The sequence below is a fragment of the Aulonocara sp. 'chitande type north' Nkhata Bay genome, linkage group LG1, assembly GCF_057382095.1.
Source record: "Aulonocara sp. 'chitande type north' Nkhata Bay isolate Kocher_YH1m ecotype deep benthic linkage group LG1, A_spYH_male_GT1.1, whole genome shotgun sequence".
Lineage (NCBI taxonomy): Eukaryota > Metazoa > Chordata > Actinopteri > Cichliformes > Cichlidae > Aulonocara > Aulonocara sp. 'chitande type north' Nkhata Bay.
In genome coordinates, this window is record NC_141344.1 from 22,237,674 (window position 1) to 22,256,161 (window position 18,488).

Consider the following 18,488-nt stretch of genomic DNA (forward strand, 5'->3'; position numbering starts at 1 on the left):
GAGCCTCTCAACACTGCCTTTCCTCATCATTTATTAATTATCTGCTAGAATATTCATCCTCCCTGGCACAGCACTGTTCTCCTGTAGGGAGGGAAATTAATAGAGCTCTGTATCATCCTGACACTCAACAGTGTATTACAGTCTTTGTTATTGTAGTCACTTGAATGTCATCCATCATTAACCAGTGTCCCCTGTCCACGTCAAGTTGTCCTCTTATATGATGTTTACTGTTGATTTTGACTCTCTCTTCAACAGTCAGTCTAAAATTAAGAGTCTTCATAGAGAGAGAAAAGATGGGCACCTTTCAATAAAAGAGGCCACACCCTTACGTCCAGTATGCAAAGGAATAAATCATATTCATAAAATAATTCATCCCCCTTAGTGTTGAATGAAGGAGTTAGGGAGTTTATAAATGGGAGGCTCTGGAGATTTTTTCTTTGGCCACAGAGGTTGCCACTTGGGACTAACTTTATCTGCACTATATATAATATAAAGAGCTGAAGCTTTAGACCTCTTTGATGATGGGTGCAATTAGAGTCAGCCAATGCATTGCAGGGTTGTGCGTTTAGAGTGCTATCTTTCTGTTGTACCTTACTAATTAAATCCTTTGAAGACGATGGGAAGGACAACGAATCATTAATATGTACACTGGTTCTGTGGTACAATACTGTGAAATTCTCAGATAACTAACCTCTAAATCATGACGGGATTTTGGTGGCACACTGTAAAGTCACATCTGTCATCACATATGCTGTTAACTGTGTAAAGAATCATTTGTATTTTTTCCTTTCTTCTGCTCTTCATAGTGCCTGCAATTATCTGAATACTGCAAAGAATCTACTGTGTATCTATGCACGCTCGCTCAGAATCAGCCTATCTGGGTTGACTACCTGCAGTGAGTTCACTGTAGAGTCTGCATTCATTTATGCATTTTCCTTTTATTTCTTTAAAAAAAAAAAACAAGAAATGAAATACATTTCTAACAGCACTGGTAATTTTCCTTTGGCTCTGGCTAAAATCTCATTAGGGCACATTTCCTGAAGTTTCCCCTAAAGAAAGACCTTTCAGTAGAGACGATGTAGGTGAGCAGCTGGAAGCAGGTGAGGTGGGTGTGTTTTACTCAGGGTACAAACTGAAAGACTCATCAGGTGGGATGAATTGGGTCCTGAAAAGACAAAAACATGCACATTCAGCAGGGATGTTTTATTAACAGGTGACTAAAGCTGGTGATTGTGGATGCAATGGGTAAAATGAAGCCAGTGGCAGTGGCAAAAACGGCATCTCCATATACTTTTTTGTCAAGCACATTTACAGCCAGGTGGAAAATATTAAATGTCCTCTATGGACAGCCTCACCCTTCATAACAACTCTGAGGTGACAGTATATATATTTCCTGAGTTAGGGGTGGTATGTGTGTGTGTGTGAGCTGCTGGAGCAATTTTAATGGATTGTTTGACTATTCATTGATTGTTTTACATCACAGAAGTCTGCACTTCAGTTTTGGTGAGTGAGATTCTAGTTTTCTCTTAGCCCTTTAGATAGCACTCATAGATGGTAAGAAAAAAACCTGTGTTTCCAGGTCAGAAAAATGTGCCTTAAACCTACATTCTATCTGAAGGCCACCAGATGGTGATAGCTATGACTGCAAAAAGACTTCTGGTCCTATAGAAGTCTATGGGAAAACTGCTTTCTGTCTTGGCCTCTGCAAAGATTTTCCTGTTAAGTTTATGGGCTCAGTCACTTGTTTTGAATCATAATCAAGAAAAAAATAATTCTGTTTTGAAAATCTTGGTGATGCTGTGTTTCCAAATGAAACCATATGCTCATTTGCTAATGGTTTGTCAGTAGCAAGTCAGTAGCCAATGAGCAGGCAGTTTCACAGCCAGCTCCGCCCCTTCTTCTCAAGCGATTGCAAGCCTTCAAAACAGGGTTTCACAGTAGACTGTCACGGCATCAGCATCATGTGGCTTCGTTCATATTTTCTTTCTCATTTAATTAAAGCATTTTATGTTACCTTACCTAAATGACATCTACATATTTTACTGTCATTTTTTACCATTTAATAAACAAAACCGTATTTGTTCTTGAGGAAATTAAACACCCCTCTATATTTATTTATCACCGTGTTGGTAGGTGGTTGGTTAGAGCCTTATATGCAGGAGCATTCCTACAGCTGAGTCAAGCCTTGCAATTTTAACCCCAGCCGAAGATATTTGGTTAAAATTAAAAAGAAAGTCTTAAATGTAAATAAATATTTTGTTTTCTTAATTGCGTGGACAGTCTTAATCGCTGTCAGTATTCTGTGTTATAAAATGTATTTTCTGAATATTAACTGAAAAGGTAAACATGGGCTCTATTCAGAAGAGGCATAAACAAGAATCAAACAAAATAGTGTGACGATAATGTCACGACTTTATTCACCACTGTATTTCTAATGGTTAACATACAATCAAAGTGCATGGTCAAATACAAAACGCTGAACCTGAACCTTTGGTTAGCATCCAGTTGACTGTTTTGATCCAGAGGGCAGCGGTAGGAACCTTTAAAACATCTGCAGTGCTGTTTTAGCGACCAGAGACAGCAATGTGATGTAAGGGGATTCAAATGAGAGATGCAATAATCCAGATTTCTGGATCAGTGCTGCATGTGCCTCTGTTGTGGTCAGCCTGTCTTGCTGAGCCCCGTCAGACCTTCCTCTGCTCTTGCTGTCTCTTATGATTCTTGGCTCCATCCCCGGAGAGTGAAATTAGTACTCAGCACACCACAATGAAGTGACTGAGGCAGTGTATCAGGAAGCTGCCATCCTTGCATTGATTTTTCCCCCACCTCCTTTTACCTGTCATTTTGTATAAAGATAAAAGCATGACAGTTCAGTTTGTAAAGGTTGATGGAACATAAACATTATCAATTAGAATATAATTCCACATTTATTACCAGAGTCTTGATTTTTAAACATATGTAATTATGCTTGGAGAAACTTCCCTTTACTTTTTGCATACATAACAGTTGCTATGTTAACTCTCACCCTAGAGGAAGGCCAATTTATCCCACATCAGTTTGCAGCATGCTAGAGGGGAGATAATCTTACGAGCAGCAATAGAGACATGCATTAATAGAGCAGGCTGTGATAACAGTAGCTGCAATAAAATATGGGAAACAGGCATATCATTGAGAAAATAAAGGGTGGATGCAATGCTGTGTTTTATTCATTTTTGCTAGTCTTTTCGGTGATATATCTGTGCATTGTAAGCCTGTGTTTTTATTAATAATCCTTCTTATATTTTTCTGTCTAGCAATTTATATTCCACTTACCTTTGGTTTATGCATATTCGGATTTTATGTGTGTTTTTTAATGCAAGAAAATACTGCTTTTTTTTCTGATGCAGTTATTACTGTAGAGCAGTGAGGTTATTGAAATGTATTATACATTGCTTTCTTTTAACTGGGAGACGTTACTCTAGATTCATGTGCACATACAGCAGCAGACATTCATTTATGCTGCCTGCTCTTGCTGTAGCATTTGGGACTCCCTGTGTCTGCAGTATTTATGGGAAATCCATGGATTTTTAAACCAAAGAGGGAACTGAAGTATTAGACTAGTTTTAAGGATGGTTGCATGTGTAATTTGAGTCAGCTAGTGCATTGCAGGGTTGCTAGCTGGGCATCCATGTAAACCCTGGAAATAGAATCGGACAGACAGTTTATTTTGTTTATTTAATTAAATTATTGAAAATATAACATCACTTTTGTAAGGACTTATCAGTGTGAGAGAGTACCTGAAGAGAAGCATTTACTCAAAACATCTTAAAAATCTTGGAATTCTGTAGAAATGGTCCAAAATTCATTCTTGTTCAGTCTGTTCAATCCTGCACAGCTAAGAGAGGTGCTTGGAGGTGCTTTTCCATATTTGCTGACATATATATTCTGTAAAACTGGTTTTGAAAAATGATGTGCACAATGTTCCTGACAGTTTTTTCTACTTTTGGCTCCATATGATGTCAGGGAAAGCAGATTTTCCTTAATACGGTCATGTTAAGTACGTAGCTCTGGCAGTGAGAGCAGAAGCCCCACTCACCTGCTGTTCAACCCTCCTGTTTGTGAGAGGCAGCCAATCAGAAAAAAAGTGACTTAAAAGGAGGGCAGCCTTAAAGGGAAAATAAATAAAATGACTGAATATGAATTATTCTTAACCGTTAATCACAGAAAGCTAATAATAGTAATAATAATAATAACAATAATAATTTAAATAACAATAATAATACTGCAATAAAACTGCAATGAATAGTTAATCCATTAGTCAATAGACAGGATTGTTGTCAGAAATTAAAACTGCATCAGGCTTTTTTTCTGTCTATTTTCAAATGGCATTGCTATTCCTACTTATTCAAATAAATGACTATTTTACATGATCATAAGTGTTTGGTTTTTGGGTTGGTTGACATCATGCAGACATCATGTTTGTCTCTAATTGCTTGTTTTGCTGACATGTTGACAAAGTGATGAATCTGCAGGTTGAAAATGGTCCTCAGACTGATCATTAAGGAAGACGCAAACCCAAACACCGGCTTATTTGTTGCTTTACATCTGCCGCAGAGGTTAAAAACATTTGGATGAACTAGAAAGAAATTAAATGTTTAAACAATCTTCATCAGGGATTAATCATCTAAAAATGTCCCTCATATTCATGCAATGATTCTAAATCAACGTCATATTTTATGTGAATGTGTTGTTACTCTGACCTTTCAGGAGGTATTAGTAAGTTTAGGTATTAATTAATCATAAGAGAAACATGAAATCCTTAACAGCTCATTTGATCTTGGTGTAATTTCCAGTTTTCTATCTTTAGACATGCTGAGGATTTTCACTAAGATAGGAGGGGGAGAGAAAGTGGTGCTGGAGACGGCTGTAATCAGGCCTACTCTCAGTTACCTGCATGTCCTGCCTTCATATCCACTATTTAAGCCATGACAACAATGACGAGACACAGCGTACCAACTCCAAATATTGCAGAAACATGTTCCCCACCTATTCTAGGTAAAACACAGAGCCAGATCCAGCCTGATTACCAAAAAACGAGCCACTGACTGTGCTCCTACTTGGCATAGTTTCTACTGAGCAATGTGAGTGAGATTTCCCCAAAGAAATCTAGGTTTAGCAATTCACAGTCTTAAAATAGCTTCGAATCATACATTATTACATAGCGGGCCTGCCTCCTGCGCTTGCTGCTGTAATTATCGTCTCCTTGTTTTCTCCAAACTTCCACTTTCGAAAAGACACCCTAACCTTATTAGCACAGCTTTATAGCTGATATGAAGGGACTCGCAGATGTGCTGTAAGTTTCTAAAAAGCAAAGTACTTTGTAGATTGTGCAACACGTGTGAATAGAAATTGCTAAAGTTTGTAAAATAAAAGCAGTTGCTGGGGAATACAGAAAATATAGTTTGTGTCTAAGTGGAGTGGAGGTGGCCTGATTTCAATCTTCCAGCCTGACTCTGTGTGTTTCCCTTGGGTACAGTAAAGCATAAAAGATGCTGAGAGGTGTGACCCCCCCGCTGAAACCTCCACTGCTTCGAGAGGATTGATGTGACAGTTTCACACATAACGAACACGCGCGCATACACACGCAGTACGACAGGCAGTCAGATGCACCAAACTAGAGATACTGTGTCAAGTGGCAGGTCACACACACACATGTGCACACACAGATAAATAAAATGTCAGTGCAACACGGGGCTGCACTGATTATGAAAACCAAGCCTGTCTGTGTGTCATCTGACTTTTGTTCTTTCGGGAGTGCCGCCGCTCCTCTGCGTGGCCGAGCAGGCGCTGTCTCAGTGATTAATCCTCGTCCTATTGGCTGGCCAGTGATACTCGAAGCAAACAAAAACCCACACAAAGCTTAGCAGCGTGCTCGCATGGTGCTTTTCAGGATGTGCAGGCATGCAGGCTGGGCTTGCAAATAGAATCAGTGCAAAACAAAGAAATGAAAAACATTAAAGCACACCCCCCCCCCCCCCCCCCCCCCCCCCCAATACACACACCCACTGGCAAACACTGACCCTTTGGAAAGCTTGCCCTCAATTTACAGTTAATTTTAGTCAACACTTAGACGTGTTGTTTTCGAGACATTTCCATCAAACTCTGCATAGATGTGGGGAAAAAGGTGAGAAAGGCAGGCTGGGGTTGATGGAATGAATATTTTTCTCCTGTTTTCCCCGAAGGTGATTGTGATTGACCGAACCCAGAAGTTATTTCATGTGCCTGACTCCAAACTGTATTAGCGGGCCTGGCCATTACCGCTCAGTCTGTCTGTCTCTCAACAAGATAAGGCGATATTACCCTGCCCAATATTGCTCGCTCTTTTCTGCACTGTCACTGAATACAATGGCCATCACTGAATCCTATGAATATTATTAGCATTATCCTCAGGATTCTGTCAATGTGCGAGACAGCTTTGTGGGAGCAGAAGTACACTCTGTTTTTGCTGTGGTCTGATATTCGAGCTGTCTCTTGGTGAATAGAGTTGATGCTGTGGTGTATTGTCCAGCTTAAATCCAATTATGAGGACACTGTCAAATGTCCATTACTGCTGCTAATTAACAAAAGGTTACCTGGCTCAGCAGTCTTCCAGCCGTGGCCGGCGTTGCGATTTGAAAAGACCTGACAGAAGTTAAGAGAGTGAACACTGCTGAAGAACAGCCGCTGTTGATTAGAAGTTGACAAAGAATGAGGATTATAGGGCCGAGAAGAGGGGTCAACATCAAGGAGGACTGTGAAAAACCTCTGACTGAGGGATCAGGTGGAGCATTGTGCCAGCTTGGGAGCAATTCAGAGATAACACAAGAGGAATGGCAGGTCAGTGTGTGGCAGACTCCTAATAATGTCCATAGCCAAAGTCTAAGCAATAAAAATGACCTACTCCTCCTCAAATTAATGTTAGTATTTATTATTTACCTGTGTAATTATAACACATACTTATATAGAAATCAAAAGGGTAAAATCCTAATTTATCAATTAAATTCCAATTATATTTTTCCCAATTTATAAAGGAAAAAAAGATCACTTTCGCCTTTCTCTTTTTTTCTTTCTACTCATTTCTAGTCCTGTTAATGACAGAGCATGGACAAGAAAATAACGAATTTAATCAGCCAAGACTGCAAACATATATTTTAATTAGCAACATCCCCATGTGCAGCTACATTGAACCCCATTTATTTTGCTGTCAGCTTTCAGCCTGTTAGGGAAAGAGCAGCGCGGAGAATTTCTCATTGCATCCAAGTCAAAATATTTTCCCTGCCAGTGATGTGGGTGCACGGTGGCAGTCCCGACCATGAATGGGAGCTGATGGGATGTCAGGGCTGCTTTTCCTGTTTTCCACCAAGTTCATCTCTCTCAACTCATTCCTTCTCATCAGTAACCAAACCCAGTTGGCAGCTTCAATTAAACCCTGTGAAATTGCCCCAGTATCTGTCTCCCTCTGGGGCCATTTAGCTGTGTTTAGCTCTCTGCAAGCTGGGCTTGCCGCCAGGCAATCTTTATGAAACAGTGTTTCATCTTCTTTCTTAAAATGTAGGTCAGTGTAGCCCTACGACCCACCTGGCCAGATCATAGATGTACTCACTGTGAGTAAACCCGCATGATGATCACTTGCTCTGGTTGTATTTACGTGTAGTAATGACACGGAACAAGTTTCAAAAAGGCAGTTTGTCGACTCAAAGACATAAAGATCAGAAACGCTGCATCGTTTTGAATCATAATTCAAGTGTTTTTGAACAAATCAAAGACAACAGACGGCATGCAACTGCGCACTAAAATGTGCACAGCATATGTGAGAAGCTGCATTTTTTATCATTTTTTTAAAGTTTCAGAATTCGTTTTGAAGTTATACTTGATTTAAAAGCCAAAATATTGCATAGGCACACTAATTTCTGTGGTTGTTTAATGACAGCCTTCCTGCACAAAACAAGCATATCTCCCATCTGTTGTTGTGGCTTCACCACGCTATAATGAAGCAACATTACATAAGAGGGAATCCTGAGTACTGAATATCAGAGTGGCTTTGAATTAGTCGTAGGCACAAAGCCGCAGGACGGTCATTTATTTAGCTCAACTGGCACAAAAAGTTCTGCAAGTAGGTTGGAAGTGGATCGCTGCCAATACAAGAATGTTTTCTGCACACTAACTTAGTTTGTTTAGACCTCCACGTTACCAGAGGCAGCTACTTTGTGTCAACTACATTTACTGAGTGTGTTTTTCCATTTGATGTGTAACCAGTAAAATGAGAGCTTGTCAGTAGTTACTTCAATACTATGTGAGACTTAGAAGAGATAAGAGGTTAATATGAGAGCTCTGTTGCTTTTAATTCATTGTATAAACTAAACCTTTATTGAGCTTTCAGACAAAGTTTTTTGGTTTCTAATTTTTGTTTATATTTCAGCAGTGACTCTCAGATTTTGGTGTAAGGTAGGTAACTCATCTGACTGCTGGTTACCCCCGAGGAAACAGAACCCCCCTATTGAAGCTGTTACCCCTCCCAGGGCTGCAGATAGAGGGGCTGGAATTTTGTTTTTTCAGAAATACTGTCAAGCCAAGGGGATTTTTTTCATTCCTCAAGAATTTTTTTCTCCCCGTCTCTCTCCAGCGGCTCTTGTTTCCTGTGTTAATGCCACAGTGAAATCCATGATAAAATTCTTGTCACGTTTTATGGCAAATTAATCAGTTTCGAGATTCGTATTAGTACACTTCTTTTATTATCAGAATATGCTAAGATGTGCTGCTCTTTAGTTGAAACCGGGGCATTGTGTGTTCTTTCCACTTTTTCCTCCCCTTCCAATGGCTTTTACAACACCTTTGAAGACATTATCTGCTGAAATAAATTCTGAGCCCTGCATTAAAACCCATGAACAGTTAACCTGAGGCTCATTCACACAGCAGTGTAAACCCTCCGTAGCTGCTGGTGCTCCCCTTTTTTGTCCACATGGATCTGCAAAACTCCCTCAAATATTCAGTATTCTGTGAGGCCTTCTTAAAGAAATGAAAGTTTCATTTTTACATTTTTTAGTAAAGTCTGAAAGAAGTTCAAAGCCCACGTTTTTTGCCTTACAGTATTGCCTTCATTTTTGCTCTTCTCTAATTTGTCCAGTTCGGCTAATTTTATATGAGCAGGATGCTCTTTGTGAAAAAAAGACAGAAAGAGGATGTTTTTGATTCAGAAAGCATAGTGGGCCTGTATAAGCCTACTGAGTAACCAATATTTCTTCTGCAATATCCTTCATGTCATCTTTGACTTTCAAGGTCGATTTGGAACTGAAAACTGTTGTATAGACTCTTTCAAAGTGCAGCACCAACAAAATAAGAGGGGAAGATACTAGGGGTGCAACAATACTCGTATCGATATTGAACCGTTCGATACAGTGCTTTCGGTTCGATACGCATATGTATTGAACAATACAAAAATTTTTATTTGTTTTATCTACTTTTCTTCTGACGATGCTGTCTGTGTTGAGCGCTCAGTGGATCTGCGTTCGACTACTCCGCCTAGGCTGCACTGTCGAGCGCAGATCCACTGAGTGCAGCGGAAGCTAGCAAGACAGAAGCTAAGCTCATTGCAACATGGCTACTGCCTCAACGCTACCCGAAATTGAACCTACCCCACTCTCATTCAGATCTGGCGTCTGGAACTATCTTGGTTTTCGTGTGAAGCATGACCCTGATGTAGGGCTGCCACGATTAGTCGACTAGTCACGATTACATCGACTATCAAAATCGTCGACGACTGATTTAATAGTCGACGCGTCATTTGAAGCTTTGTAAGATCCCAAAAGACGCAGGAATAAGTAGTAGGATTTAAGAGTGTAATAACAGACTGAAACAGAAGATAGCAGCACTGCATGTACAAGGATGCCAGCTGCCGTTAAACCCCAAAGAAGAAGAAGCTGCGTCCCAGAATTCATAGCGCGGCCCAGCTCAGTTTTCGACAATGGCGGCAGCTGGTTAGTTTTAATACTACTCTTATTATTCTTTCTGGGTCACAAAATAAACGTTTAACATGTTTTCAGGCGAGAATGTAGCTGTGTAAACCTCAAATATCTGCTCAGTTTATCAAGACACCACATATTTTCAAAAGCGCTCTGACGTTTTCGGAGACGTCTGTTACCCACCAGCTCGATAGCTAGCTAGAGCCCGTGAGAACACCGGACACCCGGCAAATCGTTTTCAAACCCAGCGCCGTCTTTCGCTACTCAAGTTAAACATGATATATAAATCACTTGGATAACTTAAAAATTTTATTGTTTGGCTTTTTTCAGTATTTTATTTGTTCCTGAGTAAATCGGCTGAGTTTAGTGAACTCCACCGAAACAATCTGCACATTTCATTAAAATTTAATAAACTATCATCTTGTCTTTATTTTTAGTTAGCACATACCTTAAACACTTCAAGCTGTAAGCTAATGATAGTTATATAAGAGCAGATGCATGCTGGTGCAATAAGCTGTACGTTTTACGTACAATTGATGATGATCTGATTAGTCGACTAATCGCAAAAATAATCGGTGACTAGTCGACTATCAAAATAATCGTTTGTGGCAGCCCTACCCTGATGGTAAGCGCGTCATGGACAAAAGTAAAACAGTATGTCGGATGTGCCACGCAATGCTCAATTGGTGGGAACTAGTGCGTTAGCGCAGTTAGCTTATTAACACCCCCACGCACGGGGCGATCCGCGGTAACTCGTTAACGGAACTTTGCCACGTTATGGCGTTAATGTCATTTTAACGAGATTAACGCTGACAGCACTAGTGGGAACACAACGAATATGACTGCACATTTACACCAACATCATCCTAGTGCAAAGACAAGTGGAAGCAGACAAAAACAACAAGCACACATGCTACAAACTTTACCCGAGTCATTTAGACAGCCGTTAGCACATGATTCTCCTTATGGGGACCTGATATGTTCAATATGCTGCTGAGAATATAGCCCAGAAGAAGCGTATAGTGTAGCTTTTATTTTGGAAAGAGCCATTTCTCTGTAATAAACTCTCTTTTCCAAAGATGAGTGATTTCTCGATCAGATAGATTTTTTTTATTACTTTGTTGTTTCAGCAACATTAAATTTAAAAACTGTACTTTTGAGTTAAAATATATATCTATAATTTTATTTTATAATTCTCCAAACTGATTGTACAACAGTTTTATTCAAAACCAGAAAGCATCAATGAAGCTGAAGAACCACATTTGGTGTGCATTTCCTTGGTTTTATTTAGCTTCAGATTGGATAGTTTCTTCTTAAGTTGTTTATTTGGTGGCATTAACCTTTTAGATATATGGCTATGAATCAGTATAAAAAAGTGACATAGCCACTGTGATGTTTGGCTAAGGGAGTCCCATAATTAAACCTCAAACGAGCTAGCGAACACATAAAGCCATCAGGAAACAAAGTTTACAGAACAAATTAGCCAAGGGCCATTTTTTTCTTAGATTTCTACCCAACTGTTGGTCTGATTCAAGGCTGAGGAGATGCCCCATGCCGGCTATTACAAAGAATACAGGTTTAAGGCAGTTCCACATTGGTTTCACCTTTCAGCCCTATAAGCTGCGTCCATGTTTTATATACAGAATATGCTTGCTTATGTAACTCAACACCACTGTGAATCTCAACTGAGCCGTGTTACTTGTGTCCTTGTAGCTACTAAATATCGTCCTCTGATCCACCCAGAAAGCAAAACACCCATCTAGTGGATTCTTTGAGGATTCATTTTTGCAGAGGGGAAATTTAATCTCTACACCAAAAGTCTCACATTTTTCACCCTGCTATAAAAGGTGGTAACGCACAAATGGATTGTTTGAATCATGCAAATGGGTGTGTTTATTCTGAACTAAGGTTTATTTGATGATTGGCTTAGGCAGTCGTCCACAAGAGACTGAGCTGGAAAACAAAGAGTTGCCATGGTAACAGTCAAGGGTGAAGGAGGAGGGTGTGTCTCTGGTGTTGTGCTTGAAGTGGCAAAATGGACATTGGCAGGCAGGATGGCGGGGGAGCAAGCGATGCGTTCTGTGGTCACCAAGCCTCTCTTTTTTCCTTCCTGTCTTCCACATATTCTCTCTTGTTGTCATCCTGAAGTGAGTGGGAGACCATGAGGAGAACAAATGTTGAATCTTAATGAGACAGCTCAGAAGAAACTAATTTTCTCCCTCTGTCTCTCTCTGATAGTATTTCTTTATTTACAAGCCGCATAACTCAGCACAGTGATGTTATTACATAATTTATCAGCATGTGTGTAATGGTGTAGAAGCGCTGTAAGGTCAGGTTAATGCCACACCGTTAAATGTTTACAAGATCATGTGATTGGCGCTGGCCCTAATAAAGATGAAGGATGAATGGCAGCCCTGCTTATTTCATGGACCACTGGGTATTTACATGCTTGGTGAATCCCCATCATGCTTGAATTACACTCCTTGGTTCATCAAAATGTGTCCAACAATTTAACACAGCTGGTTGTCTGAAGAAGAATAGCACATTAGCAAGTAGGTATACTGATTAAAGTTTATCCTGGGCTTTATCTGTCTGAACTGTGTCCAAACAAAAGAGTTAATAATGCTGAGATGCAGCAAAATGGAATTTTTATAACAAGCCACGTGAAAAAAAAAAACAGCATTATTATCAATAAAAATTATTTTTATTTTCAAAAAAAAATCACATTTACCTGTTTATTGTAGTTTTCATTTTCCTTTTTTGTTATCACCTATTTAGAGCTAAATAGAAAACAGTTACATTTACAGGATGATTTGACGGTTGTTTGTGATATAAACAGTTTGATTTTAAGCCATAAAACTGCCATTCATTGGATGTCTTCACTTTTTTGGATGATTCTCTATAAATCCTAGAGGTCGTTGAGTTAGAAAATCTCAGTAGGTCAGCCTGTCTAGCCCCAGTAACTATGCCACAGTTAACAGTCAGTTAAATAACCTTTCTTCTCCATTCTGATGCTCTGATGGTCATTTTGACCATATCGACATGCATAAATTCATTTGCGTTGCTGCCTGTTCATTGGCTGGTTAGATAATTTTGATAACAAGGTGTTCAACAGGTGTATATAATAAAGTGACCCGTGATTGTATGTCACAAACCGAATGATGATTTGTTGATGACCTGTCTTATGTAGCTAGCAAGCAAACACCATGATGAAAGACACCCGAGAAACAAAAGTGGATAGTCAGAGAGTCGACATGAGAGTTTCAGCTTCGCTGGCTATAATGGGTGCTGTGGTTCAGTTGTGATCCAGCGGAAATTTTGGTTTCATGCATGAATATTCTCCAGAATGCATATTTTTGTACAAAAGATCAAAAGAATGAGCTTCAGGGTAAACAAATCTTTAGTGTTAGGTCAAATCTAAACAGAGCGAGGCACTCAATAGTCAGTGACTTTGAAATGTCAGTGATCTAGCTAATGCTAATTGTGTTTACTTGTTTAACTGCATGTCAACAGCACTTGACATGCAGTGGCTTGTTGTTGGTAGTTTGCCTCAGTTTTTAAATTAGCTTGTAAAATGAGAGACTGCGATGCTCCAGCCTTTCAGTAAGCTAATTTCTCCACTCCCACTGCTCCACTTTTACTCCATCGAGGTCAGAAAAAGTACCCATTTGCTCTTAAATGATGATACTTGTGATAAATAAGCAGCTGATCGGCAGCAAACATGTTAAACAATGACACATTTCAAGTTAATTTCCATCCACTGACAAAAATGATCAAATTTCCTCTCTGTGCTTGTGTGGGCTTTCTCTTGGAGCTCCGGTTTTTCACACATTGAAAAACATGCGGTATTAATGCAGCCTATCAGGGACCAGGATGCTCTCACAAAAGGGGCTCTTGATCTTGAGTTTCACTTCCTGATTAAATAAAGCTCGATAAAAATTCAGTGCAAAACATGTTACGATCTAGAAGTGTGTAATGGATTGAATGTGGAAGATTGTCACTTTAATCAAGTTAACCCCCATCAAGAAACTTGATCTTTTTGCAGGACACAAGAAAAGAGAATAATAAAAAAGAGAACCTTTAAAATATGAAAAAAGCACAAAACAAGAATCCAAAAGACAACTTAATGACTCACATTGGGGAAAAAAATACAAGAAACAACCAGATCCAAAAACTGATGTCTGGGAAAGAAAGACTATATAAACAACGGGGTAATAGGAGCAAAGCACATGATCAAAACAAAGGGGAAAAAGGAGGAAGTGAATCTGGAACAAGGTGCAAGAAAAATAAAGATAAAGTAGTGGAACAGGAAGTGACCAAGGAACAAATATCTACACTGAGGCTAACTAACTAAACAACATGATGGAGACGGGAACACACTAAAGGCACTACCGACAAACAGAGATGGGCAGTAACGCGTTACTGTAATCCGATTACTTTTTTCAAGTAACGAGTAAAGTAAGGGATTACTATTGCAAAAACGGTAATTAGATTACCGTTACTTTCCCGTAGGAACGCTGCGTTACTGTGTTACTAAAACCATGATTTTTTTGCGAGAATGTCTCATGACAGTGACGTAAGCGAGTGCGACGTTGTGACAACAGCTGTGTGCAGATCAACAATGGATAATATATCGAGTGCAGAGAGAGTATGAGCGTGCAGCGTTTAAAGCGTGGAAGTACTGACCTTACTTTGAGTTTGATTCCATAAAAAGTGACAAAAACATTAGTGTCCGTTGTGCGTGGGAAGAAAACTTCTTTTTACACCGAAAAAAAACCCCTAAACTTCAAAGCAAGCACCGAGTGCGCAAGGACGTAATGGGAAATTCCCAGAGAAACTCGCGGATTCTTCCACTGACTGCTGCGGCACACCTGCACCAGGGTAAACCTCCGCCTACCGCAGTCCTGCTTTACAGGCAGTGTTGGGGAGTAACGGAATACATATACCGCCGTTACGTATTTAGAATACAAAATATGAGTAACTGTATTCCGTTACAGTTACCGTTTAAAAAGGTGGTATTCAGAATACAGTTACTTTGTTGAAATAAATGGAATACACTGGGGTACTTTCCTGTTTCATTTTGTCGCGGGTCAGGACTGTTTGGGTTTTGTTTGACAGCTACGATCTGTTGTTCCAGTTACGGTTGCCATGGTTACAGGGCGACGCTCTCTCTCTCTGCGACTGTGTGTTTCCTGGGTGAGAGAGCGCCTTTTTGTTGTTGTTGTTGTTGTGCTAAGCTAACAGGCAGAATGCTACAAGCATAGCTCTAAAGAATGTAGCATCATGTTCAGTGTAGTCTGTGCTGCTGGGAGAATGGACTGCCATACACGTTATGTGTCTGTGAGCGCTAGGAGGGAGAAAAAGGGGAGTGGAAAGGTACGAGCAGTCATCGAGCAAAAACGGGAGCTGGAAGCATGTAAATATAATAATAACCACTGCAGCCAAGAAGAGTGCCTGACGAGCCCAGTTGTAAGTAAGCTATTAAGACTTGTTGTTTTCCTCCGAAAACAACAAGTTCCGTTGGAGCAGCCTTTCAACGCCTCTCTCTGTCTGTCGCAAGAAAAGTTGACCCACACAACAAAGTAGAGCTATTTTTCGGCTACCAGCCGACAGGGACCCCGCCGTATTATGCTGGGCTTACACTGTGCGATTTTTTCAGTCGCGCGATTCAGCTCCTGCTCAAACTGTACGATTGACTCGCAGGGGTTAGAAGTTCATAGGTCACGATGCAGGGTCTCACACTATACGGCCCGATGCTCTGATGCGACCTGAGTGCTCACACTGTGCGTCCATAAAAATGAAGGTTATAACAGAAATTCTGTCGCTCGCTCTCCCTCTCCGTCTTTCACTCACACAGACACACCACCACCATCAACTTTGCTAAATTGCTAATGAAAAACATTGGTCAGGCAGCTGTGATTGAGCAGCAGTGTCGATCCAACTATTTTCACGGTTGTTGTGGTCGTGATAATTTTGTGAGGCCACATCGAAAGGGCTCGGATGGTTCTACAGGTTGTGCCTCCATCGCTTGTGTCCAGATCACACGCTGCACTGCCGTGCTACGCCGTCTTTTTCGCTGACATTTGTGTTTGCGCGTGCGCAGTGTGGCAAACTGCGGTGACACCCTCACGACCAAGCGATTGATGATTGGGAGCTGGTCGTGAGGTGTCAATCGCTTCTCGTTACCCCACGTATACTACACGATGCACGACGCACGATGAAGGCCAAAATCGGGCCGATCGCCAAAACGATCGCACGACTCAAAAATCGGCTCAAAATGGGCCAAAAATCGCACAGTGTGAGCCCAGCATTAGTCAGAGGTCCCTTTACTACAGTTCGGAGTCGCGGACCTTCAGTAATAGTAATAAATCACACAGCAATAGTACATTCACGTTGTTGTAAAAAGCATGATAATATTGTAGCGGGTCAGGGCTGTTCGGGGTTCTGCTTGTACAGTTATGTTTTGTGTATGTTGCCATGGTGACGGGTGACGCCCTCTCGCTGCGACGGTGTGTCCTTCCGGGGTCAGAGGGCGCCCTATGTGTGTTGTGGTTGCCGCGCTGAGCAGTTAGCTAGTGGCAGTGTGTTCTTCTGCAAATGTAATAAACGGCTGTGCTCCCTGGCTAGCTCACGGGAAGCAAGACCAAACGATACCTCCGTCTCCTCCTTGTCTGAACTCGCCACAATATATTAAGTAATCCAAAGTATTCAGAATACGTTACTGTCATTGAGTAACGTAACGGAATAGGTTACAGAATACATTTTGGGGCATGTATTCTGTATTCTGTAATGGAATACATTTTAAAAGTAACCTTCCCAACACTGTTTACAGGTGAAAATAGAGCAACAGGACCGCTAGTCTTTGATTTTATTTATTTTCTGCTGTGTTTTACTTGCATCTATTTGAAAGACTGAGTGTAAACACAAAAAAATATTTTATTTTATGTGCTGGAATGTGCAGAAAATAGGTTTAAATATTAAACAAATTTCTTCCAGTCAGAGAATGTTGCATATAATTTGACATTTGCTTGATGCATAAAGTTAAAAGATTAAAACTAATAAAACAAGTTTTAAAAAGAGACTTTTCCATTTGATTACATTTTGTATGATGGATTATGCAGAAAAAGTAGAATTGGGCTGAAAGATCTATCGCTTTATCACCTCTTCAGGTTGTAAATCGTGTTTTTAAAAAGTAACTAAGTAATTAATTACTTTTGAAAATAAGTCATCAGTAAAGTAACTGGATTACTTTTTTGGGGAAGTAATCAGTAATTAGTTACTGATTACTTTTTTCAAGTAACTTGACCAACACTGCTGACAAAACAGGGAGAGGCTACACTGGGAAGAACTGGAGAAATCAGAAAATAAGAACATTATTAAGAGTTGAAATTGAGTTTCACTGGAAATGTTGAGTTAGGTAAGAAAACAAACATTGAAACATAGTTTTGTAGTTTTACACCTTCATCACACCATTTAGCTGAATGTTTATAAATGAGAATTGCCCAGTAGAAGCAATATCTGTGATAGACGGGTCACCTTTCCAGGGTTTACCCCACTTTCCACCTTATGACAGCTGAGATGTGCTCCCACAACGCTGAAAAGCATAAATGGAGAAAAGTGGGTGGATGAATGGAACCTCCATTGGTGCAATCTCAGTTAAATAACTCAGTGATCATTACTTTTCTACCACCTAATCATTCCTATCCTAATAGCATCAGTGGAGATTAATTTCTGTCTTATAGCATTTAAAGATGATTTGAATAGCTGTGCAACAACTCGGTCGATAACCTTCAGTCTTTGTCTTTCTGTCCCTGCCTTATCTGTTTTCTATTTCTTCTTCCACGGTGAAGCCTGGCTGTCTAATTCAGTGGTGTGATCAGAGGTCATAACTTGAAATTCAGAACAGAGAGACATTAGCATTCCCAAATCTCACACTATGACCAAGCCATCTGCTTCCCTTGCCCTCTGTCTGCTCCTCAGCTTTGCACATCCACACATATGCACACAGTTTAAGACATACATGTACAAGGGGAGTGTCCCAGGATAATTTAAGGCTTTGTCTTACTGTAGCTGAAGTAGTTATTCAAACAGACCTGAATAGGTCTGTCTGTGAAGACAAGTGGCCCCAAGTGCAGCAGAGAACAAACAAATGGGATACTGCAGGCAGGTCGGCTCATATGCTGCTGTTACTGCTGCCTGTGTGTGCGTATATGTGTGTGTCGAGCCTCTTTTAGTGCTGAAGGTTGCAGCTTGAGTCAGTGCCTGTATTTCAAACGTTTGTGTGGGAGACAGATACTTGGTGAGCGTGCAGGTGTGGATAAATAAGTGTACAGTGATGGAGCCAGCTGGATTTTGATTTCTTTGTGCACCAGGCACTCATTTGTTTTCTTATCCATTGCATTTCTATTCAGATATTCTATTCCCGTGGGGCTGGAACATTTCCCTGCATGCATTAAGTAAAAGACACAGAAAACAGCTTGTCCAGGAGAGACTAATATAGTTAAAGTCTTT

At 40.3% G+C, this 18,488-nt stretch overlaps 1 protein-coding gene across 3 annotated transcripts in view; it reads left to right on the forward strand.

The window, feature by feature from the left end:
• The window catches only part of apba2b (amyloid beta (A4) precursor protein-binding, family A, member 2b), an 87,054-nt gene that overhangs the window by 24,178 nt on the left and 44,388 nt on the right, over positions 1 to 18,488 (forward strand). Inside the window, exon 1 of one of the 3 annotated variants that reach the window (XM_086288464.1) lies at positions 15,292 to 15,446. The exons of the other annotated variants lie outside the window; for them this stretch is intronic. The gene's annotated coding sequence lies outside the window, so the exon portion shown is untranslated. Of the gene's footprint in view, positions 1 to 15,291; positions 15,447 to 18,488 lie in introns of those variants that run through there. 3 annotated transcript variants of the gene reach the window in all.